At 36.6% G+C, this 25485-nt stretch overlaps 1 protein-coding gene across 4 annotated transcripts in view; it reads left to right on the forward strand.

The window, feature by feature from the left end:
* STON2 (stonin 2) overlaps positions 1-25485 on the forward strand; it is a 185460-nt gene that overhangs the window by 100791 nt on the left and 59184 nt on the right. The window lies entirely within an intron of this gene.

The raw sequence follows: 25485 nt of genomic DNA on the forward strand, positions 1-25485 counted from the left end.
CTAGGTGACTCGCTTAGAGTCACACAGATGGTAAGTACCTGAGGCCAGATGTCAACTCAGGAACATGAGTCTTCCTGATTCCAGGCTGGTGTTCTATCCACTGTGCCTCCTAGCTGGACCCCTTTGATTCTGCCTATGCAATATCTCTTGCATCTTACCCCTGCTCTTAATTCTCATTGAGCCCACCTTAATATAGCCCCCTCATTACCACATCATGCACTTAGACTATAGCAATAAGCTCCTAATAGGTCTTTACAACTCATTTGTCTGCTCCCTCCAATCCCTTTTACTTCTTCCACATTTACCTTCTTTATCTGTAGATATTACCATGCCTTTCCTCTTTAAAAATCCTTTCATTGCTAACCAAGTTAACTCACTAATGCAGACATTCAGTGTCCATAATCTGGTGCTATCGAAGTTTTCTTTCATACTACTCTCCTCTATGTATACTATGCTTTAGTCAAAATGGAAACTTTCCCACACTTCCTTTTCCATTCTCCATATATTTCCTCACAGTATCCCCTGCGTCTGGAAAATACCACCCATTGCCCCACATTCTCAACTGGTTTAATTCCTATCCATTTTTTTTTAAAGCTAGCCCTTCCAAGGATACTTCTCTAGTCCCCCTCTAGTGAGTAACCCCTGCCCCGACCTCATATAGCAATTTTCTTGTACCTCTCATGCATTTATTATGTACCATGGTTGTTTGTCTATGTGTCATATGGGCTAGGTACGTAGTATAAAGGCAGGTACCATGTCTTAATGAAACTCTTTATTTTTCCCTACACTTAGCACAGAACTCTGCACTGAGTGCTTAATAGATAATTGAATTAAATTTGTTTATTAGCATTCTGTTGAGGATTCTAGTTTAGAAACCACAGTTATACTAGGATAGAATAAGTACTAGAAACAACAACCTTAAACTTATACATTTCTGTATGTAAGTATAATAGTTATAATCTATATTCAAGGATGATAGTGTTGATGAAATCACAACCTTGGATAAACCTGCGGAAGGCATCAGTTATTAATAAGTGTTTATCATGGACCAAGTGCTGTGCTAATGAAAATTAAAAGTAAAAATGCTTTCGAAAAAAATAATTTGCTATGTGAGGTCTGTAACTTCCCTGTCCCTAATGTGGACAAAAGTCCTTTTGTCTTTTATTGAGAGCGAGAAACAAAGGTGAGAATCTTTCTTGTTGGAAGGTCATCTTTTATAAAATGACATCTAAGACAGCAGTGTGGATGAAGAGATTAAGATGTAATAAGTCCTTCATTGTGAGAAGCAGTCTAACCTATTTCTGCAAAAAGAATTATTAAACCAGATTTGTTTAGGGTTTTCTTTGGTAACTGTTTTTTTTTTTTTTTTATCCCCAGTGTCTTATAGAGTCAAATAAAATAGTCAGTGCTCATGGAGTTTAGACTTGATCAGTACTCCATTTTAGGGGCAGCTATTCAAATCTGGTCTCAGACACTTATTTGCTGTCTGACTTGGGCAAGTCACTTAACCCTGTTTGCCTCAGTTCCCTCATCTCTAAAATGAGCTGGAGAAGGAAATGTCAAACCACTCCAGTATCTTTGCCAAGAAAACCCTAAATGGGGTCACGAAGAGTCAAACATGACTGAAAAAAATGACTGAACAACAACAACAAAAATATTTCCACTTTAATACTTTCCTCTCCCTACATACGGTTACATATTTCAAGCTTATCAAAAAGTAGAAGTAGGGGAAGCTAGGTGGCGCAGTTGATAGAGCACTGGCTCTGAAGTCAGGAGGACCTGAGTTCAAATCCGCCCTCAGACCAAACACTTCACACTGACTAGCTGTGTGACCCTGGGCAAGTCACTTAACCCCAATTGCCTAAAAATTAAAAAAAAAAGTGGAAGTAGATTGTAAGCTTGAGGGCAAGGCCTGCTTCATTTTTGTCTTCGTAGCTCAATTTTTGCATGGTGTCATGTATGTGCTTTTTGGGGTTTGTTGTTGTATAGACCAGGGATTACTTTCCTTTCACAGGTATAGATCAATAGCTCATCTGTAACTTAAAATCTAAGGAGAGTTGACCTGACACATTGAGAGATTGTGTAATTTGTCCATGGACACACAGATAATGTGGGTTTGAGGCAACACTTGGAGGCAAGTTGTTCTGACTTTGAGGTAGGGCCTCTAATACATTATACCATACTGTCTTTCACCTTGATCATAGAAAATGCTTAAAAACATTTATTTAATTGAACTGAAAATATACTCTCTGAATTTGGAAATGGTTTTTCTGGCTGGATAGGAAATTATAAATCAACACTTTGGAATAATTATTCTAGAGGGGACAGAAAGAATGGCAAAGATGGGAGGTTGAAAAATCAGCACATGAATAACTTTGTGTATACATGGATAACTTGTGTGTTCACAGTGATGTGAATGAAAGTTCAATATGGAGGTAAGGAAGAGCCTTTTTCTTAGTCCAAGGAACATGATAAAATGATTTCCTTTACAGCTTTACTTATTATTTTAGAATATGTGTGTTCCTGGAAAATCACATATGAATTTAATTTCTGTAGCTTTCAGGGCTTCCTCAAATAGGCAATGACTCAAGAAGTCAGCAGTATTGGGGAAAGAGGTATGGCTTTCAGGCTAGTTAATGTTTTGAGTTTTTGTATTCTAAACAAAAATATGAGACTAGCTGGTAAAGATATAATCAGTCTATAAATACCTACATACGCACACAACCAATATCACCAAAATAAAGGGGTATGACTACTCTTCTCTCTCTATTTCCATATACCCCATTAGATCACCCTTTTATGATTTGTTTTGTCCTTGTTTAGGGAAAATGGTAAAGAAAAGATAATGAATGAGGGCCAAGTTCTAGGAAGTTCTTATTCTCCAAACATTTTCACATATCTGCTTACTACAGAAAAATTTATCCAGTTTGAAAGAAATACTTCAAACTTCCATCGATAGCTCTCTTGAGGTACATGAATCATCCAAATCATTTAAAAGAGACTTTCTAATTCTAAGAAGACAAGCAAAAAGAAATAATTTATTAAGCATTTATTATTGCTTACATATTCATTTAAAATCAAACATATAATACAGTAGAGTCCTGTACAGTTAGGTGGTATGGTAGATAGAGTAGTAGACTTGACATTAGGAAAATCTGAGTTCAGATCCTCCTCAGGAACTTATTAGCTATAAATAAAATGACCCTTGGCAAGTCACAACCTCCCTTACACTCAATTTCCTCGTCTATAAAATGGTGATTAAAAACAGTACCTACAACAGAATTGTTGTGGAGATCAAGTGACATGATACAAGTAAAGCATTTTGCAAACTTTAAGGCACCATGTCAACATTAACTATTATTACTATAATACATGAAAGCCCCTTATATAATCCTTATGTTCACTAAATTGGACTTTTATAAAGGGAGATTATGTGCTGTAATTGAAATCATCCTAGCCTAGGAGTCAAGAGACCTGGGTTCTATTTCGAGATCCACCACTAGGTATTTCTTTGACCTTGGACAAGTTCCCAATTCCACCTTAAGGTTTAGTTGCCTTATCTGAGATTGAATCTCTAAATTTCCTTCCTTCTGTAAAATTCTATGACTTTGCATCAATTCTTACTATTTAATGCTTTTATACAAATATATAGTTTTTACATCTTGGATTTTATCATGGATCATGTTTACATTTTGTTTTGTTTTGTTTTGTTTTGCTGAGCTCTTGGTCAAGAACCCAACCCTCCAATTACTTGTTCATTCTTTTATTTATCTGTCATATATGTATATGTATATGTGTGTGTGTGTATATACACACACACACACACACACATATATATACTGAGCTCCACCTAAGCAAAGAGGGGAAAGACAAAGATTAGATTATAAACTCTTTGAAAACAGGGACTATCTAGTAGTAGTAGTGGTAGTAGTAGTAGTAGTACTAGTTGTAGTACTACTACTAGTACTAGTAGATGACAAATCAGTCTAATTCAAAGTGGAATGTGATAATTGCATAAGAGAAATATAAAGCTCTTTGAAAATGCAGAAGAGATGTTTTAGCTCCCCAAGGATACACTCTGTGTTACAGTTTCCAGGAATACCTTGTGGCAAAAAGGACCACTTGAATTATGTTGGCATAAAGTAGGTGTGTTAGGCCTGGTAGTATTAGACATGCTGTCAGACTTCATTTACTCAAATTCATCAATCTAATTCCCTTCTAGTCACCATAAAACAAAAATTAGGAAAGGGGAAAGTGGCCTCCAAACAATTTTATTACAAGTGTAACAAATCTCAAGCTTGTAACAGAGGCCAGTTATTATAGGGCTTTGTCTCCTTCTACAATTGGAGATTCTTATCCTAAAATCCATAAACTTATTTTGTTGTTTTTGTGGTGGTGATAGTGGTGGTGTTAGTATTTTGATATATTACAATATGATTAGTTTGCTGTATAATTTCCTGTATAATTCTATGTATTTTATTTTTCACATTTAAGAATATTATTCTGATGAAGGGCCCATAGGCTTTACCAGACTGCCTAAGGGGACTGTGATGCAAAAATGGTTAAGACTCCTAAATCTAAATGGTACTGTAAGACAGCCTACTTTTATTCCAGATTATGGGTATACCCTACTCTGAGAAACTACATATATACATACCTACCTATATACATACATATCCAACAGATATGTCTATATGTGTATGTCTATGTGTAATTTTACTCATAAGTGTGTATGTGTATTCTTATTTACAAAAATTGGGAGTGATCATTCACCTCATTGAAGGATTCCTCACTTTGCAAAACAGTTGATCTCTAGGTCCATTACAATGATCTTCCACAGGGTATTTAAAATAGGAATGTTTGTTTAAAAAAAAAGGTTAAATATAACTTCTCTGGAACTAATGTAATACCTCAGTATAAACTGAGGTGTTGACTGTCTTTGGGGCCCTGGTGGATCAGGTAGGGCAAGAGCCTGAGACTAAAGTCCTTTTTCACTGACTTACAATCAGATTTGCTTTCTCCAAACTGTACTAAACCTCTTGCTACAGTTCGTTGTTCTCAACCCCATTTCTGGAGACTAGTAATAACCGCATGTTAGAGGCTCACCATAGGATTACCATATAAATAATGTGTAGATATAAATTTTAAAAGAGTAAAATAGTTTTTGCCTTTAGAAAATAACCTCTGTATCAAACTGCTTTGAGATCTAACTATCCAGTTATCGTTTGCCAGTCCAGAGTGCTTTTGTGTAGGTAATTGCCCTTAAAATTCAGTAAGTATTTTTTTAAATAAAATCAAAAGTAGGATCTTTGTATATAGTCACTGAAATGTTCCTGTCTATCAGCTTCTCCTGGCCCTCCCTCCCTCTTAGGGTGTGTCGATGCTGGGAAAGCCAGTGAGTTAACCTGTATGGGTTGGTTGTTTTTTTTTTTTCTCCTGTTGGCCCATCCCACTGAGACAAGAGGACTGAGTGGCAGACAGACAGCCTTGGGTTCTGCTCAAGCATGCAAAGTGCATACCTACAAAAGCACACATGCAGACTCACTTACCCCCACACACACAGTCACATATATTATAACCTCAGGAAGAGACTGAGCTACCTACAGGGCCAGCGTGGGACTGGGGAAGTGCTCCATTTCATCTTATTGGTAAGTACAGTGAGCAGAGGACTCCATCAATCTCATTTAAATGCTTCAACACTGATCCTTCTTGTTGGTTGTCCAAATTAAGATCAGAGCTTTTGCAAAAGGACTACAGAGTGTTTTTTTGTTTCTTTTGTTGACTTCTTGGAAGTTATAGGACAAAGAAATGCCTTTTCATTTCTCTGTGATATTCAAAGTTGTAACCTGATATCATGATCTTGGAATGAAACTTTACATTACCTTGCCGAGTCAGAGTTACCGTTTGCCCCTAAAGGAGAAGGTTACAAAGATTTATTAATAGATTTTGAGGGGGAGAAAGGTGCTAGGGATTGTCATATACTTTCCAGTACCTGTACAACTTTCAAAAAAAAAATGAGAATGATTGATGGCTTCAGCTAGATAGCCCTTAAATAGGGATGTAAGGGTGTCCTGTCTCTCTGATTAAAAAAAAAATACAACTAAAGGTAATTAAAAATTTATTGAATTCAAGTGGCAGGGGGTAGGACAGGATTTGAGAAAGTAAAAAAGGCAAATTAATGAAATTACACAGAGACTCTTTATACCCTTTCTATATAAGTGGTAATCCTTTGAGGAAAAACAAGTCACAAGAAAAGAAATCAGAATTGCAATATATGACATTAAAAAAAACTGGGATCTTTGCAAAGTAGTACGTGGGATGCTTTGGAGGCAGAAGGAGGTGGCTGGGGAGCAGGGTTTTTTTCTGTGTCAGCAGTGCCAAGGGCCTCTCTGTTCACTTGCAGTGGGTGAGAGCGATTCATTTCAATCAAGCCCTGCATTGTTAACTAGGGGCATCTGTTTCAAATATTTGTTGTAAACTTAAGAAGCTGATAGCATTGGCATGTAAAAGAATGCAACTGCTGCCCTCAGTTTGTAAAATAATTCGGACTTTGAAAGCTGGGTGGCTATGGAGAAGATTTCAAAGTAAGAGAGAAAAATGTTCAAGGAAAAGCTGATCTATCTGGATCATGGGGAGGTAAATTTGATACACGATTTTTTAACAGCCCTGTTATTTTTTAAATAGCCATGTGAATTGCATCTTGATTACATTAGAGTGTGAAGTAGCTAAGTAGTTTTAAAGAAAAATGGTCCAGGAAATCTGAATAGGAATTGCTCAGGCCAGAGCTACTGGTACACTCTCACAGTACACATATGTCAGTCTGACACACGTGCCTGATCAGCTTTCTCTTTGCAAACAAATATAACACTGACTTTTATTTGGAACCATGTGCATGTTCAGTTTGGGAATTTAAGCTGTGTGGCGGTTTATACTTGTTAAGCGGGATATTTCTTGGGTAAGGATTGACAGTGTCATGAGCATGATTCAAGATTGTGGACCCTTGTTCACAAGGGGAGGAGAAGACAGGGTGGTGGTGTCCAATTTTGTCCCCTTTCACAACATCAATGACAACAACAACAACTAGCATTTAATTTATATAGAGCTTTAAGGTTTGCAAAGTACTTTACAAATATTGTTTCATTTGATGCTCACAACCACCTTGTGAGGTAGGTGCTGTTATTATTCCTGTTTTACAGATGTGGAAACTGAGTCAGACAGGATTTAAACAACTTGCTTAGAGTCACACAACTAGAAAGTGTTTGAGACCAGATTTGAGCTCAAGTTTTCCAACTCCAGTTCCAATGTTCTATCCAGTGCTCTACCTTTAAGTACTAAAATGCAATATTTATAAATACTCCCCCCCAAAAAAAAATCTAAACCGGCTAGACTAGAAGTAATTTTCCAACCAAACCCTGAAGTTTTCAATCAAATAGGGGGGAAAATTATGTAAATTACATCATACATTTCAATAAAATAAAACCAAGCAAAGGGGAAAAATACATTTACTCACGTGTATGATAAGTCACACATGGAATGACCGTGCATGTTTGTACATGCAATGACCATGAGACAAATGTCATGCATATGTTTGTGTTTAGAGAGATGCCAACACTCAAAAATTTTGGAAAGGCGTAGGTCAGTACTGATATCTGGGATCATGCATGACTTAGGTTATTGACCTTGTTTGATAGTATCCATGACAACAGTATGAAGACCTTTGCCCTAGAGAGAAGTTTATAACTATTCCTTTTCCTTGAAGTTCCTGTAGCAAAGGTAAAAATAACCTAGAGAGGCATTGGATGAGAATATTTCGGAAAGAACACTAAATGTGGAGCCAGAGGGAGGGCATTCATTGTTCAGTTGTGTCCAACTGTTTATGACCCCATTTGGGGTTTTCTGGCAAAGATACTGGAGTGACTTGCCAACCTGGGTCCAAATCTTATGCAGTAGGACTTTGCAGTCATTAGTGAGGCCTTTAACAAGCTCGTTGAGCCTCAGTTTACTCCATCATAAGTAAGACTAGATGGTCTCTTAAAATTCCTACAGTCCTGTGTCTAAATACTTAGAAATTATAGCTCTAGAGCTGCAACAGACATTCTAATTCTTGAAAATTCAGAAGCTGAGTTTCTGTCACTGATAAGATACAAACAAAAATCACTTGATTTCCTGTTTGGTATTTCAGAAGTGATAACCATTAGTTCTAGTAACTGTTTTGCTCACCATCTATAGCAAACTGTATATTAAGTTCAAAAGCTTCTTCTTGCTCTCCAAGCTCATTCTTCTCCCAGATCCATTATTTATGAATATGAATGAATAAGTGAAAAATATAGTTTATACAGCTTATAAGATGATAGACTTCTTAACCTACTGGTGGCCTGATCTTTAAGTTTACAAATCTTTTTAATACCTCATCCTATTAATATTGTGGTGCTTTTTGGTGTTTCTCAGTCTAGTTGCATTTTACTCCTGACAGTGTCTTTAGACATTTTTGTCTTTTTCCCATTGACCTTACTAGTATATTGAAACCTGTTACCAAATAGAAATGTGTATGTGTTCTAATGTAAAGCAAGAGGAAAAAAAAAGTCTTGGTCATCCAGCTAGGTGGCAGAGTGTGTAGAATGTTGCCTGCAGTCAGGAAGACCTGAATTCAAATGTAGCTTCAGATCACTTAACCTCTGTTTGCCTTATTTCCCTCCACTGTAAAATAGGGATAATAATAGCACCTACCTCCCAGAGTTGTTGTGAGAATCAAATGAGATAATATTTGTGAAGTGCTTACTCAGTACAGTGCCTGGTACATAGTAGTTCCTTAATAAATGCTTGTTCCTTTCCCTAATGTAGCAACTCAGTTTAAAGCCTCTTTCTTTATATTGCCGTGTTCAGTTATCAGAATCCCCCTATGGGTATGCAGATAGATAACTCAGCTGTAACATAGAGTCTTGGAGATTTGCCTGAGTCACTGAGAGGTTAAGCAATCTGCCCATGGTCACACTGCCAGTATGTGTTTAGACACAGGACTTAAAATATGTCTTCCAAACTCCAAAATTGCCTTCTATCCACTATTCCAGGCCTTGCCTCTATTCCCTTCTGTGTGTGTGTGTGTGTGCGTTTGTGTGTGTTTCAATAGATTTATGATCTCACTGGTGGAGCTACTGCTTCCAGGGGTGCAAGAAATCCATAACTTTCTACCCTATATAACTCTTATCCACGTTCTCCCATAAATCATTGTAGAGGAGAAGGGGAAAGTTCACCTAATGTGATGGAGGCCTTCCTCTACATCTTTAAACATTCCTCAAGTAACAAAAAGGCCAAAGACAGAGTAAAGACATGTATACACGAGAAGTATTTATAGCAGCACTTTTTTTGGTAGCAAAAAAACTGGAGACAATTGATGGGTACTCATCAATTGGGAAACAGCTGAACAAATCATGATATGTGGATGTAATAGAATGTAATGACAAAGGGGACAGATTTGGAGAAGCCCAGGAACACTTTTTTGAACTGATGTAGTATGAAGTGAGCAGAACCAGGAGAGGAAAATAACTTTGAAACCCTTGAGAACTATGACCAAAGACCAGTCAGGGCTCCAAAAACTAATGATGAAGCATGCCTCCTTCCTTTTGCCAGAGAAGTGAGGAGGTATGGAGTGAGGCATATACATTTTCAGACGGAGCCGATCTGCAGGTTTGTTTTGCTTGGATGTACTTATTTGTTATATAGGGGAGGGCTTTTGCTTTGGAGAGAGGGAGTGGTAATGATAGAGATTTCTAAAAAGAAAGAAAGGACCTTTGATGAAACATTGAATATATAGAAAAGAGAAGGTGGGCAGCTCAGAAGGGATCACCAACAACCAGAGCAGTGTTGGCGTTATCATGTTAAATTTAATATGTGCTTTAAAAGAAAAGCTTTACAGAATAGATACGTTTTTCTGTTGTGTATTCAAGTGTTCTTGTTCACTCATAATAAAAAAGAATATAAAAACAGCATTTGTGTAACAAGGTAGCACTCAGGTCATCCGTCTTTATTCTTCACTCTCTACCCCCTGGTGTTCTCTGTCATCATCCTTATAACTATCTGGACCAAAGCGCCTCTCCCTGGCCTCATTCCCCTATGTGTGTTTTTCTTTCATTAGAATGTAAGCTTCTTGGTAGTTAGCTCCTCAAGATGGCAGCCAGTAGAAGCAGAACAGGCAGGCTCTGTCACAACTACTTCAGCAAGGATTAAACACACACACACACACACACACACACACACACACACACGACAGAGAAATGAGAGATAGCTAGCCTATGGGCATTTAGATAAGGGGTCCAGACAAAAAGAGCCTGGAGAAGTATGGAAGCCTTCTAGGTCAGGATCTAGGGGCAAACAAAGGAAGCCTAAGCCTGAAACTAGGTTGCTTCAATTCCCCAACTGGGGCTCAAAAGCATGCAGGTGCTCAGGTACAGAAGAAGATGATCAAGGCATTCCTTGGATCACATTGCCTCAGTATAGACCAGCCCACATTAGCCAGAAAGATATGCTGCTGCATTCTGAGTAGTCTCTATGCATCTTGTTCAGTTGTTTTTTAGTCATGCCCAACTCTTCGTGATGCTATTTTGGGTTTTCTTAGCCAAGATACTGTAGTGGTTTATGTTTCCTTCCCCAGCTCATTTTGCAGACAAGGCCAATGAAGCAAACAAGGTTAAGTGACTTGCTCAGGGTCACTCAGCTAATAAGTGCCCTGAGGTCAGACTCGAACTCTGGAAGGCTGGTCTTCCTGAATCCAGGTCTGGAATTCTATCCACTGATCCACCTAGCTGCCCCTAGTCTCTATGCATACCACACTTCTTAAAGAGGCCATATTAAGTCCCTTACTAAGGTATGTAGAAACTTCCCTTTGGTGACCCAAATGCTTGGCCCCTTGAATGCTATGGAGAGGAAGGAGTCAGCTATCAGCTAATGGCTAAAATAGTATGAGCATAAGCATGCAGTCCCTCCAAGCTCTCTCAGATTTTTTCTACACCTTTGTAGTCCTACCTCTGACTGCTCTTTTAGATATTTATGTTCAAAGTACCATTGCTCTTGATGTTCATTTTAACCATCCCTTGCCTGTTAAAATTCCTAAGGGTTTTTGTTTTGTTTTGTTTGCATAGATGCAGTCTATGCAAAAACTGAAGGGCAGTGGGAAGTAGTCCTGATAGCTCGTACAGAATCCATGGTCCAGTGTTAAGGCTAGAAGCATCAGTGAGATGGAGAGTGGTGGGGGAGGGGAAGTATTGTTTAGCTGATAAAAGCCACAGATAAGGCTGGAAATGGAGCTCTTTAGTTTCTCCTGACTAGGGAGAAAAATGTGACCAACCATTGACAACATTTTTTGCTAATTGTAGATAGAGCAGGGATTTTCCTCTAATTGTGTGGTTACCACTACATGTTCATTCCCAGTTCCCTGTCATTCCAGACATAGAAACTTTAGGTGACTGATTTATAATTAGCAACTAGGGCAATGAGATTCAATTTTACAATTAAGTGTCTATGTGGAAGATAAGAAAGTTAAGTTATTTGCAGACAAAGACAGTATTTTTGCCTTCTTTATATCTCTAGTGCATAGTACAGTACCCGACACAGTGCAAGAGCTTGATTAATTGATTGAAGACAGGAGAGCTGCCTTTCCCTGGGGCTGGCCAGGGCACCATTGCATGAAGATGACAACATCTGCCTAGCCTGGCACTTAGAAGGCACTTAATAATTTATTGGATTAGATGGAAGAATTTAAAGGAAAAGGTGTTTATTGCAGTAGGCATATTTCTCAACACAGTTGGAGCCAAAATTCCCATAGAATGTTTATCCTCATCTTCTTCTATATCAGTGGTAATTCTTGTTGAAACACTGTTCCTGTCTTGATTGGGTGAGCTATCTGCCTTCTCCTTCCTGCTCCCAGGAGGCCTTTACTCCTGCCCAGGGATTTTAACTGGCTTCGGCCCAATTAGGAAAAAGTCATCTAGACCTTCTCCTCTGCCAAACCCTCATCTTTTTCACTCACCATACTTTGATTCCTCTGGTCACTTTTTTCCGTGGCTCAGTCCATGGTATTCAACTCTTAAGACTCTGGTTGATACAGGCAAGGAATGCAAAAAAAAAATCAATTTTAAATTCTAAAAGGTCACTTTTGGTCACTAGTCTTTAAATCCTACCACTGCCTCTTTGTTAGGCTAAAGGAGTACTGTCCATTTGAAATATTCCTTTTTAGCCAAGAAGAAAAGACTGAAAAAATTGTTATGTATTTTAGAGCAAGGGGAAGGGTTTGATTAAAATAAGGTCTTTGCAAAGTTTGTATATTAAAAATGAAGATTAGGTGTTGATTTTTTAAATTAAGTTTTAGTTTCTTTAGTTTGATGAATAAAATAAAGTCCTTTATTATTCAGCATTCAATAAATATTCCCCTATAAAATTATCTACGTACAAAACCTCAACAAAATGTACTGTTTCTGGAAAGCAATTTGTAACTTTGCCCAAAAAGTTACTAAATCACACATACCCTTTGACCCAACTAAAATACTACTAGGCCTCTATCCCAAAAAGATCATACAAAGAGAAAAAGAACCTTTATGTACAAAAATACTTATAGCAAATCTTTTTTTTTTTTTAAAGTGTCAGAGAACTGGGTATTAAAGAGGTTCTCATCAGTTGGGAATGACTGAACAATTTATGTTTGTGAATGTAATGGAATATTATTATGCCATAAGAAATGATAAAATGGATGATTTCAAAGAAACTTTGGAAGACCTGAATGGAATGTTGCATAGTGAAGTGAGCAAATATATACAGAAACAAAAGCATTATAAAGATTAATGACTTTGAGAGAGTTTAGAACTCTGATCAATGCAATGATCAACCACAATTCCAGAGGAGTTGTGTCATAGTCATATCACAAACTCATCATATATTCATAGGGGTATCATAGTGAGTCACTTCTTGGGGGTCATGCTATACTTCTTTGTGATCAAGCAACTCTTTCCTTGGCAGACAAAAATCCAGGGTAACAAATGAGAACTTTATTATTTAGCAGAGAATTTGCCTAACTCCTTTCCCCTGTGACCCATTCTTCTTCTGGCTTGTTTATTTTTTTTTATTTGTTTGTTTATTTTGCAATGGGTTGTGTGGGCTGAGAAATACAGGAAACCAAAGTTCTAAAATGTGATTGAGGTTTTAAGTCTCTAGGGCAGATGTGCTGATACTTAATAATAGTAATAAAGTACTTTATTTCTGGCAAAGTACTTTACAATCTTCTGTTATTAGTCATCCTTCATCACTGGATCCCTAATTTATAGCTGGGGAGATAAAGGCACATGAAGATTAAGTAATTTGCCTGAGGTCACAAAGATTTTGATAAATAAACATTAGCATTTATGATGTCTGGATTTTCTAGCTTTTGTCTACCTTCCAGACTCATACCTACTGAGCTATTATTTAGTTCTATTTATGAGGTGGTTTACTGTTATAAAAAGCTTCTTGCATCTTGAACTGGTTGTCCTATAGGTATCTTTTTTTTTATTTAATATATTTTCCCCCAATTACATGTTAAAGTTCTGCAGACATCTTAAACACAGCATGTCCAAAACTGAGTTCATTATCTTTCTTACCAACCTTTACTCCTTCTAAACTTTACTATGACTGTCAAGCACATCTATATCCTCCCAGTCCCCCAGGCTCAAAACCTAATTTCATCCTCAACTTCTCAATCTCTCTCACCACCTCCACCCCCACGCCACCCTGGGGCCCATATCCCAACTGTTGTCAAAGCCTGCCAATTTTACAAAAGTAGAATCTCTGGCATACTCTCCCTTCTCTCCTCTGATACTGCCACCACCCTGGTGCAGGCCCTTATTTCTCTGAACTACTGCAATAGTCTGCCAGTTGGTCTGCCATAAATTTCTCCTCACTCCAGTCCATCCTCTATTCATCTGTTAAAATGATCTCCCTAAAGCCCAAATCCAACCTTGTCACATACCTCACCTATCCCCACTCAAACAAACCCTAGGGACTCCCTATACCTCCAGGATCAAATATAAAATCTTCTGTTTATCGTCAAAGAGCATCATCTAGCCTCCCCCCCACACACACTTTTCCAGTCTTCTTGCATCTTCACCTCCATTTCCTTCCAGTATGTACTCCTGATTCTGGACTTTTTCATTGGCTCTCATGCATAAAATGTTCTCTTTCCTCATTTCTACCTCTTGGCTTCCCTAACTTTCTTCAAGTCTTAGTTAAAAACCCACCTTCTACAGGAAGCCTTTCCCAATCTTTAATTCTAGTGCCTTTACTTTGTTGATAGTTTCCTATTTTTAGTTGAGACTAGTAGTAGGATGCCCATTTTACAGATATGGAAACTGAGGCTCTGAGAGGTGAATAGCACAAGTAGCTGATCTGGAACTCAAACTTTATACTTCTCCTCCTGATGTTTGAACTCTCTGAATAAAAAGAAATATTAGATCATCAAATAGGATAGTTTGGCCTTATGATTTTTCTAAGTCACAGTTTTAATTCCCAGAATTCATAGGGTATTTTTGAATGTCACCTCTTGAAGTCTGTCCATTTTTACTCTTAATTTCTGACAAAAATGGGGGAGGCTGGTTTGAGGACCCCTTTGTTTTCCTTAGGCTGTGGTTACTTGATACACTTACCCACTGTGCTGGCAGCTATTGATTGTAGATGCTCAGTTGTCATCTCATCCCCAGCAACTGCCTGGAATAATTTTGTGATCAATATGACATGGAATAAATATACTGTTTAAATTATATAAGATAAATGGCCTAATTAAATTGACATTTGAAACAATCTTACCAGTGTAGCTTAGATGAGAACCAAATTTTCATTTTTGGATGCATTATTCTAGAAACAACAATATTATTATTACTCATAAAAGGGTCACAGTGGCACAAGAATAAAGTCAGTCTGCATTTAACCCAAAACTGGACAAGTTGAATACCTTCTCTTTTTTCTTTCCTTCTTGTTGCATCCTCTGTAGCCTAACTATTCTGTTTTCAAGATGTTGCTTTTAGAACAGAATTGAGTTGATTTCTCCAGTATTGCTGCCCTTTTGTAGGAAGTGATAATGGTATTCTAAGGGTTAATGTCCATCTGCTTACTGGAGCTTTTGTGGAGCCTGTTAGGAGGGATTTGGGTATGGAGAATGGCAGTACTGCAGTTTGCCACTGAATCACATTCCTTCTGCTACTATAGCAACAGGTTGAAAATTCTGCCTGCATTGTCACAACCTCCGTTCAAAAATTCCTGGTGTGCAGACAGCTTTATTGTCTATAGGACAACTGTCTTTTCTATGAACTTTCAATAAAGCAGCTTCTTCTTACAGATAAAGGGACCAACACAAAACAGGGTCTAAGTATCATGGAAATGGAGAGAGAGAGAGAGAAAGAGAATAAATTTTGATTGGAGGAGTATTTGCAGTCATTTGGCTCTCCAAAAGAGTTGGGGGAGAACCTAGTTTAAGCTGAAAAACCATATTCCCCCCGCCCCAGGCTCTTTTCTTTTCTTAATAAAGCTTTTCTCTTGAGTCCCATCTATTCTCCCTCCCCTCACCAACACTTCACAACCTTCACCAAGTATCACCATTTTGATAAGTGGAGTTACTATTAAATGTTTATTTCCCGTGTTCACTTTTAAACTGGAGACAGCTATGCATGGACAGAAGATCTAGGTTTCTGTAATGGCTGTGTCATCTGAGAGAAACTAGGGTGGGTTGAATGATAAAGAAATAAAGATTCTGTTTCCAAACAACTTAGCAGTGTTCTAAAAAGAGAAAAATGAGGGAAGATGGGCTCATACAATAAAATGCCATGGGATTGCCAGGAGGCTTCACAAGCTTTTTGAGAGCCAGCACTTTTGTTTGGATTTCTTGTAAGAAATCTCAATGAGGCAGGGGCAACAGGCAGATAGGGTATGATCACCAGGAAGAGGGCTGATAGGGACTCAGCCCTGATGGCGCTGATGGGGACAAAGCTTGTATTGTGCTAGCACAGAACTAGAGACGTATGTGAAATAAATAGATACCATTTTAAAATCATCTCTTGGCCATACTTTGGATAGATTTGTTCAATAGTCATATTTTTGAAAAATTGTTACCTTATGTAATTTGCTTTCACTTTGCCTTCAGATAGTGAAATCCAACTATGAGTTTCTATAGCTAGCTTTAATTGCAAGGATATTGACTCAGTTATGATACTTGGGCTTCAGACTCTGATAAGGACATACTTATGTTTAACAGATCTTTAAAGGCCCATTAGAGGCAGTTGGGTTGCCACTGTGAATAGAGTGCTGGGCCTGGAGTTGAGATGACCAGAGTTCCAATGCAGTCTTAGATACTTATTAGTTATATGACCCTGGGTAAGTCAGTTAATCTCTGTTTGCCCCAGTTTCTTCAATTGTAAAATGGGAATAGTATAACATAATATAACAGATATGTATTATGTTTTTTAATGTATGACTGCCCGGTGCTAGGGATACAAATACAAAAATAAAATGGGCCCTGCCCACAAGGTGTTTACATTCTACTGAGGGGGATATAATATGTACACAAATAAGTAAATACAAAATAATACAAACTAATTTCCAAAAGTAGAAGATCAGGAAAGGCCTCTTGTAGGAGGTGGTATTTGAGCTGTATTTGAGTATCTAAAGGAGGCTTAGAATTCTAATAGGTAGAAGTGAGGATCTAGTGTGTTCCAGGCATGGGAAGACAGCCTGCGTGAAGATGAAGGAGAAGGAATGCTGTGTTAGGGGAACAGCTAGTCAACCTTCATAAATGCTTGTTGATTGTTTGGAAAAGAGATTGTGTAAATGAAATATATGGTACAAAGTAACACTGAAAGGGTGAATGGTAGGGTGGAGCCAGGCTTGAAATACCAGGCTGAGGGTTTTATATTCTATCCTGGAAGCAATATAAGGAGCCACTTAAGATTTTCAAATAGAGAATTGACAAAGTTAGATATCAGCTTGATATTTTTATAGAAGATAGATTGGAGTGGGGGAAGAGACAGGAAACAAGTAAACCAACTAAGAGGTTATTGAAGTAATCCAGGTGGGAGGTGATACAAAACTGAAAAGCCATAGATGACATGTGAGTAAAAGAGAAGTGAATGGAGTGGATGTGACATGTGGCTAATTGGATAAAGGAGTTGAAAGAGAGAAGGGTCAGTGATAACTCCAGAGTTGTGATCATGAGCACCTAGAAGACTAGTGATGTCCTCAACAGGAAAAGGGGAGCTTTGAGGTGGGATAGATTTGGGGGAAAACATAAAGAGCTCTATTTTGGACATGTTGAGTTTGAGACACCCATGAGATATATAGGTGGAAATGTCCAGGATGCAGTTGGTGATGTAGGGCTGGAGTTAAAGGAAGACAATAAGGCAGAATAAGTGGATGTGGAAGCCATTTGCATAGAAATGATGGTGGAACTCCTGTGAGCTGACAAGGTCACTGAGAGGTCACTGTGTGTCCATCTGGAATCCTGTGTTAATTTTTTGGAGTAATGGGAAGAACAATCAACTGAAATTCCAATGACCTGGGTTGTAGTCCAGTCCCACATGACCTTAAATTCACCTTTCTGGATCTCAATTTTCTTATTGATAAAATAAGAATGATTGTGTGATCCCTAAAGTCCCATCTAACTTTAAAACAAATATGCAAAAAAATGGCATGAAAATGATTTAAAATAAGAAGAAAGATTTTTACATTTGCTTTCCCTCCTCTCCTTCTCCATTTCCTAATATATAAAGAAGAATTAAAAAACAACAACAGCCTAGTTTTTACTGATCATAATGGGGATAAAGATTGGCTCCCTTCAGTGTCCTGATTTTCAGGCAAGTTTTATGGCTTTCATTATTCTCTTTGGACTAATTAATCTTTTGTGAAACCCTCTATGCCCTTAATAGAGAGGAAGGGAGAGACAGTGAGGGAACAAATTCCTGAGAAATGTATCCACAAAAGATGATAGAAATAAATAAATGTGGATAATGATTCAAGAATTGAGATGGGATTCCCTAAGTAAGCTTTATAGAATTGTTTTTGTATTTATTTTGTTTTGTAATCAATGTATGTTTAAAGCTTTTTGTACATGACAGTCAAAGTTTACAAACAAGAACCTAGATCAGACAATTCTTGCTGACACTGGTTGCTACATGAATCGTGGACATCCTATGGTTGAGGGTTCTCACACAGAAAACTAACGTGGGCTGTATTTAAAAATTCTTTGTACTTTTAATCCCCAGGGTGTAGATTTTTAAGAGATTGGATAACTCATGTAAAATAATAGTTATAGGCAATATGGGCAAAAAAAAAAAAAGCATTGTGAAACCAGAGCCATCAGTTATACAGTTTCATCTAAATGAAGAGTAAAAGGTGATTTTGTTTTAGATAGTGGTAAGTTGGGTCTCCATGTTATAACCAGGAGTTGAGAGTCAAGAGCCTGGATTGGTGGGTGAAATGGACTTTCAGACTGTCAGAGTAAAGCACTTAATTTACAATGAGTCCTAATATAATATAGAATGTCTTTTGATCGCATTCTATTTGTACTTTAGAGAGTTTGCCCAGGAGAATTTTACCTAGTGGCTTGATCTCTGGTAAAAAAAAAAACAAAAAAAAAACAAATGGCAGCATCTGAGCCCAAAATGTATCTTTTTACCTCCAGAACAGGGGTAATGCTGGCAATAGATGCAAACTACTTTATGTGTCATGGTCTCTCTTGACAATCTGACAAAACCTATGGATCCCTTCCCATAATAATGTTTTCATAAATGCATAAAATAAAGTACATGTGATCACAAGGAAAACCAATTACATTAAAATACAATGATCAAAATATTAAAACAAGTTAATGGGCCCCAGAGTAAGAATACATTTCTAGAATATTAAGCTGAACACCTGCAGTCTTTCTCTGACAGCTGCCTTTCTATTATTTCCCACTCATATGATTGTCTTCATATTTATTTCAGTTTAGATTTTCAACATCAACAAGGCTGATTCTTTCCCAAAGCCATTTCAGGAATGGATATTTGACTAAAATCAATAAGTGCTTCTCTGCTGTTTGTTGAGAATAGAGAAAATGCCCTGAGTAAGGAGAAACCTTCTTCGGTTATAAGGGGTGTCCATTGGCTTTGGATCTACTTTCTACAAATAGTTCCTTTAAAAACAAGATATGTGGGAAGATAGAGCCATGGTAAAATGTAGAAGAGTCCAGGTCTTCCACAGATATCCAAGTAAAGCTCTAAAAATGGACCTTAAGCAATCATGAAACAAAAAGAAAACAAAAGGGAATCAGTAATAAACAACTTGATCCAGTACAAGACTTCACAAATAGTGACTGACAGAATCCTGCAGAAGCGCTGAGCAAAGACAAGCTAGGGCATTTGGAAAGTGAACCAATATCCAGGTAGCCTGTGCCCAACTCAGCATAGAGGTAGCTTGGGCCTAAACCACAGCAGGAATCAAAGCCTGACATCTTTAGAACATAGATCCTCATCTTAGCCACCAAACTTAAAGTTAGCCAGGGCTGTCCATACCAAACAGGAGTATAAGAACAGAGTTTTGCCCGCGAAAACACGTTCAATCCAGCAACCAAAGCTGGAGATATGAGTAAGCAGAAGAAAACACCAAATACAATGAAGAAATACCTTATGGAATTGTTTTCTTTGTAATTAGTGTGTGTTTAAAGATTTTTGCTCATGACAGCCAAGGTTTACAAAGCAAGAATCTGAATCAAACAATTCATAATGACACTGGTTGCCACATGGATGGTGCAGATTCTATGAGTGAGGGCTGTCACCCAGAAGACTAAAGTAGACTATATTCTAAAATTCTTTTTTCTTTTAATCCCTAGGGTACTGATTTTAAAAGAGACTATATAGGCTTACATAGGCAGTATGGGCAAAAAAAAAAAAGCATTGTGAAACCAGAGCTATCGATTATACAGTTTCATGTAAATGAAGAAGAGAAGCCCAAGGGGTAAACCCAGAAGAAGAGAGTAACTCCATTACAAGTCACTATAGAACAGGTATTCTTAAATCTTTTTGTGTGTGCCACAAACCCCTTTGGAAGAGTGGTGAAGCCTATGGATTCCTTCTCAAAATATTTTTAAATGCATATATATAATTATGAAGGAAACCAAAATTAAGTGAAAATAAAGATGTAATTTTTTTTCCATTGATGTTCAGGGACTTCCTGAAATATATCCAGAACTCCTTTAGATTTCCTAGACCCTGTATTAAGAACCCCTGATGTAAAGCCTAAGAGGAATGTCCTGGCCACAAGATCTTAAGAATACCTGGAAGAAATTAAACAAATGATGTAAAATGGAATAACTAGTGGAGAAAGAATGGTAAGAAGAATTGATATTTTAAAACAGATGCAGTAAACCTTATCCAAGAACTGAATTCATTGAAAATCAGAATGCTCCAAATAGAAAATAACTCTATGGAAAATAAGAACTAATAAAACAAGGTAAAAATTTTGAAAAAAAAACCCAGAAGATATAAGGTGTATGTTATCAAAAACAACCAACCTGGAAGAGATCAAAGAGAGATCATCTAAGAATTACCAGAGTACCTGAAAATCATGACCTTTTTCCTCCCTCCCTCCAAAAAAGTCCCACTGTGCTTTATTTTTTTTTTAAGTGAGAATAGATGGTACTTGCTGGATACTGGTGCTTAATAAGATATTCATAGTTGTCTTCCTTTACATTTTTATAGCTGTCTTATAAATTGTTCTTATTCTGATCATTTTACTCTGTATCAATTTACATGTCTTCCCAAGTTTTTAACACCCCTCTTTTGTTGTTTTTTATGTGGCAATAACATTACATTATGTTCACTTATCATAATCTATTCATCTATTCACCAATCAATGGGGACTTCTTTAGTTTTTAGGTCTTTACTACAACAAAATGTGCTGCTGTAAGTCCAAGCTCCCACAGCTCCTTCAACAATTGTCAGAATCATTTTTTTTAAATCGTCTTTACAATCTGATGAGTATGGAGTGGAATTTGAGAGTTGTTTTAATTTGTATTTCATTGTTATTAGTAATTTGGAGCATTTTTATATAGCTGTTGATAGCTTACCTTGCTTCTGTGTTGTGCCTGTTTATATCTTTTGACCATTTATCAACTGGGGAATAACTGTTATTCATTTTTTGTGTCAGTTCTCCATAGAGCTTGTTTATCAGATTTTCATCAAAGACAAAGATTTTTTTTCCCTACTCAACTACTATATCCCTCCTCATATTCTCTAATTAGTCAAGAAATCTTCTCCTATCTTTAGTTATTGAAGATACCTATTTCTTTGCTCCTTTAATTTGATTATGATATGACCTGGTATATCTATTATACCCATTAGAATATATAATATATATCCATTAGAATGTATCTTATATCATTAGAATCTTGATCTATATCTGGTTTTTGCCAGACTGCTTGCCAGTTTTTCCAGCATTTTCTGCTGAAAAGTGAATCCTTACCCCAGTAGTTACCATCCTCGATAATGCATATGTCTTTTGTGTGTTTTGATAGGTCATTCTCTAGATAGTTTATGCAGTTTGTAGGCTTTATTTTTTAAAATGAGATTTCCCTTTCTATTATTGTTTTTTGGGTTTTGATATAATTAAATTAGGGATACTGTTGAATTTTGAGGATTTTGTAGCCCACAACTTGACTGAAGATAGAAATTGTCTCAATTATTATCTTTGCTGATCCCTCCAGAATTTTCCAAGTATAGCACCATCAAATAGGGATAGTTTTATTTCCTCTTTACCTATCTTTAATTTCCTTCTCTTTTCTTATTGCCGTTCCTAGCATTTCTAGAACTATGTCAGATAATAGTAGGGAGACAGCATCATTACTTCACTTCTGTCTTTCTTGGAAAAAGTTCTAGTGTATCTCCATTGCATATGATTCTTTCTTTTGGTCTTAGACATATGTTTAGTAAATATTTTTAAAAGTCCTTCTATGCCTATACATGTCAGGGTTTTTAGCATATAAGAGTGTTGTACTTTGTCCAAGGCTTTCTTTGCATCTATTGAGATGATTTTGTGATTTTGAAAATTTGGGTTTTTCATATGATTGTTGATTGTTTTCCTAGTGTTGGACCATCCTTGCATTGCTAGGATAAATCCCACTTGGTCATAATGAATATCATAATGATTTTTTTTTTATAAATAACTGTTGTCTTACAGGTTTTTGCTTAGGATTATTGAGTCAATATCAATTAATAATATTGGCCTATAGTTTTCTTTCTGTGTTTTCTCCTTCCCTAGTTTGGGTAGCAGGACTATATTTATCTCATTGAAAGTTTCTGGTAGGGTTCTTTCTTTTTCAATTTTTGAGAATAATTTATTAAGTATGGGTTCAAGTATTCTTTAAAAGTTTAATAGAATTCTTTTGTGAATACATCAGAATCAAGAGGTTCCCCTCCCTTTCCCCTTGGTGGTTCCTTTAGAGCTGGTTCTAGTTCATTTTTTGAGATTGGACTATTTAAGATCTCTATCTGATCTTCTGATGGTTTGGGTATTTTATATTTTTGAAGGCATGCCTTTATTTTGTGTCCTCGGTTTTGTTAGCATATAACTGTGCATAATATGTTCTGATTGTTCTTTTTATTTCTTTGGGTTTTGCTGTGGTTTCATCTTGCTCATTTGCTATTTTATTGATTTGATTTTTTTTACTCTTTTTAATTAGATTATCCACATATTTGTCAATTTTATTAGTCTTTTCAAAGAATCAATTTTTTTATTTTATTTGTCTCTTCTATATGGCTTTTTTTCCCCAATGTATCCATTTCCCCTCTAATTTTTGATATCTCCTCTTTTGTGCTTATTTTAGGTTTGTTTATTTGTTGGCTTTCTAATTTCAAAAAATGCACATTCAATTCATTAACTCTCTCCTTTTCTATTTTGTTAATGTATGCTTGTAGGGATATGATTTTCCCCCTGAAGACTACTTTAGCTACATCCCAGGAACTTTGGTATGTTGCTTTCATCGTTATCATTTTCTTTTACATGGTTATTAATTATTTTTATTATTTGTTCTTTGACCCGCTCATTATTAAAGATTTTATTGTTAAGGCTCCATTTGGGCCAGTATCTTCTGTTTTTGGTCCCTCAACCAATTACCATTTTTATTGGGTTATGGTTTGTAAAAGAAATATTAGCTATTTCTGCCTTTTTACATTTGTTTACAATATCTCCATACCCTAGTACATTGTCTATTTTTTTTAAAGTTCCATGTGGTGCTGAGAAATATATGTTCTTTTGCTATCCCATTTAAAAGAAGATACCACAGGTCTTCCACTTTAGTTTCTCCAGCAATTTATTCAATTACATATTTTCCCTCTTGTTTATCTTTCTGTTAGACATTCTAAACTAAGAGAGAGGTATTGAAGTATCCTGTCACTATTGTTACTGTCTGTATTTTCTTGTAGCTCAAATAATATTTCTTTATGAGTTTGGATGCTGAGGCATTTGGAATATGTAAGCTTATTAGTGATATTGATTTATTGTTTAGCATTTTTTCAGCATAATATAGTTTCCTCATTTATCCTTTTTTAATTTTTTGAATGTTTGTTTTTGCTTTGTCAGATGGCATGATTACAAGTCCTGGGTTGTTGATGTTTTCCATCCCTTCAGTTTCATTTTGTATATGTCTTTCTTTTTGTGTTTCTTGTAAGCAACAGATTGTAAGATTTTATTTTCTTTTGCAATCTATCACTTTTTTGTTTTATTGGATTGTTTAATCTATTCACATTTAAATTTATGAGAATTAAGTTTATATTTTCCTCCATCCATCTCTAATATTTGGGTTTTTTGATGATTATTTTCCTCCTCTGCTATAAGCACAGCACTATGTTCCTTCAGTTATTTTACCTTAATCTTTTTTAAAGTGGCTCTGTTCCCAGTTGCTCTCTTTCCTTTACCCTTTCCCTTTGGAGTTTTGCTTATTGGTTCTTTTTTTCTCCTGCTTTTATCTAGTAATATAATTTTGCCCCCATTTTTGTCCTCATGCTCAAGAAGATTCTCCCTTCCTCTCTTTTCCTTCAACTAATCCTGTTTATTTGATTTTTAATATTTCATTTTTCTGCCCCTTTCCAAAAAGGATGACTCTCATCATCATCATCATCCATCTTCTCTTTCTGTCTGCTCTAGACTCTCATTCTATGATTTACAACTCCTTTAATTATCTAGTTTCTTTCTATTCTCTGTAGTTCCCATGCAATCAAAGCATCCAAGATAATCCATTCTAGCTTTTCCCCTCTAGGTGGTTTCTGCCATTGCCTTATAGAACTTGCCCCACAGATTCCCCTTTTCCATTGTCCCTCGTTCTCAGAACAATGCAATTTATTGTAGGTATCAGTTTTCTTTTTTCTTTTTTTATAACAAGAATCAAGTTGTTTTGTTCCATGAGTTTTCAAGTTGTCAGAGTTTTAATTGTTTCATATGTGCTACATCTTCCTGGAGCATAAGCTCTAGAGATAGGAAATATGGGAACATAGTTCATAAGATTTAGAATTAGGAGGCATCTGAGAAATCATATAATAAAGTCCTACCATTTTACAGATAAGGAAATTGTGTTCTAGAGAGAATCAGAGAATGATAAGGGTTTTTCTACCCCAACCAAGTCAAAAGAGAAGTCTCCTTTTCTCCTCTAACTTTCCAACCAGAATGAGCTCTCTCTGCCAGGACTGTGGCTTATTTATAATGCTTAAAGCAATGCCTTGCTTACAAGAGGCACTCAATAAATGTTTGATTGAAGAGCTAGTAGAATTTTATCTCATTTCTAAGAATTTCCTCATTTCACACATAAGGAAACAAAGGCCCCAGTTGTTTTTTTAATGGCTTTTCATTCACCTCTTTTGGATGGATCTTGCAGGAGATAAATGAGGATCCCCTTACTCTGTCATTGTTACTGAAAAAAATTAATTTAGGTATGTTTTTACATGGCTAAATATCATATGAAGAAAAATACACAAATCTCAGTTCTCCCCTATAAAAACCTCCAAACTTCAGATTTACCTTCTCCTATTCTTTCTCTGAGCCTTATTTTTTTTTTACTGATTTCTAGTAAAAAGTAATGTTCTTGAGGGCAGGAACTGTTTTCTTGTTGGCGTGCCACAGTGCTTGGCACATAATAGCTGCTTGATAAATGCTTATTGAATCATTAATTTATTTTCTGGCACCTTTCACAAGAGCCTGCCCTTGTTGGTTCCAAACAGTAGGTTCATAAATAAATTTATTGAAAGAATAGGTAAATGCATGCATGGATAAATTAAGGAGAGACTGTCCTAGGCGGGGTGGTTTGGGGAAGGAAGACGATATTAGATGGGAAAACCAGGTTTAAAAAGCCAAAGGGCAGATAAATCATTGAGTTGTTTCCAATCCTGTGTGAGTCTCTCAAGCATGATGTAATTGTGACATAAAACATTTAACCTGGAAAGGGAGGGTAGGGCA

This window comes from Vombatus ursinus, unplaced genomic scaffold, assembly GCF_900497805.2.
Source record: "Vombatus ursinus unplaced genomic scaffold, bare-nosed wombat genome assembly UNPS02014945.1, whole genome shotgun sequence".
Lineage (NCBI taxonomy): Eukaryota > Metazoa > Chordata > Mammalia > Diprotodontia > Vombatidae > Vombatus > Vombatus ursinus.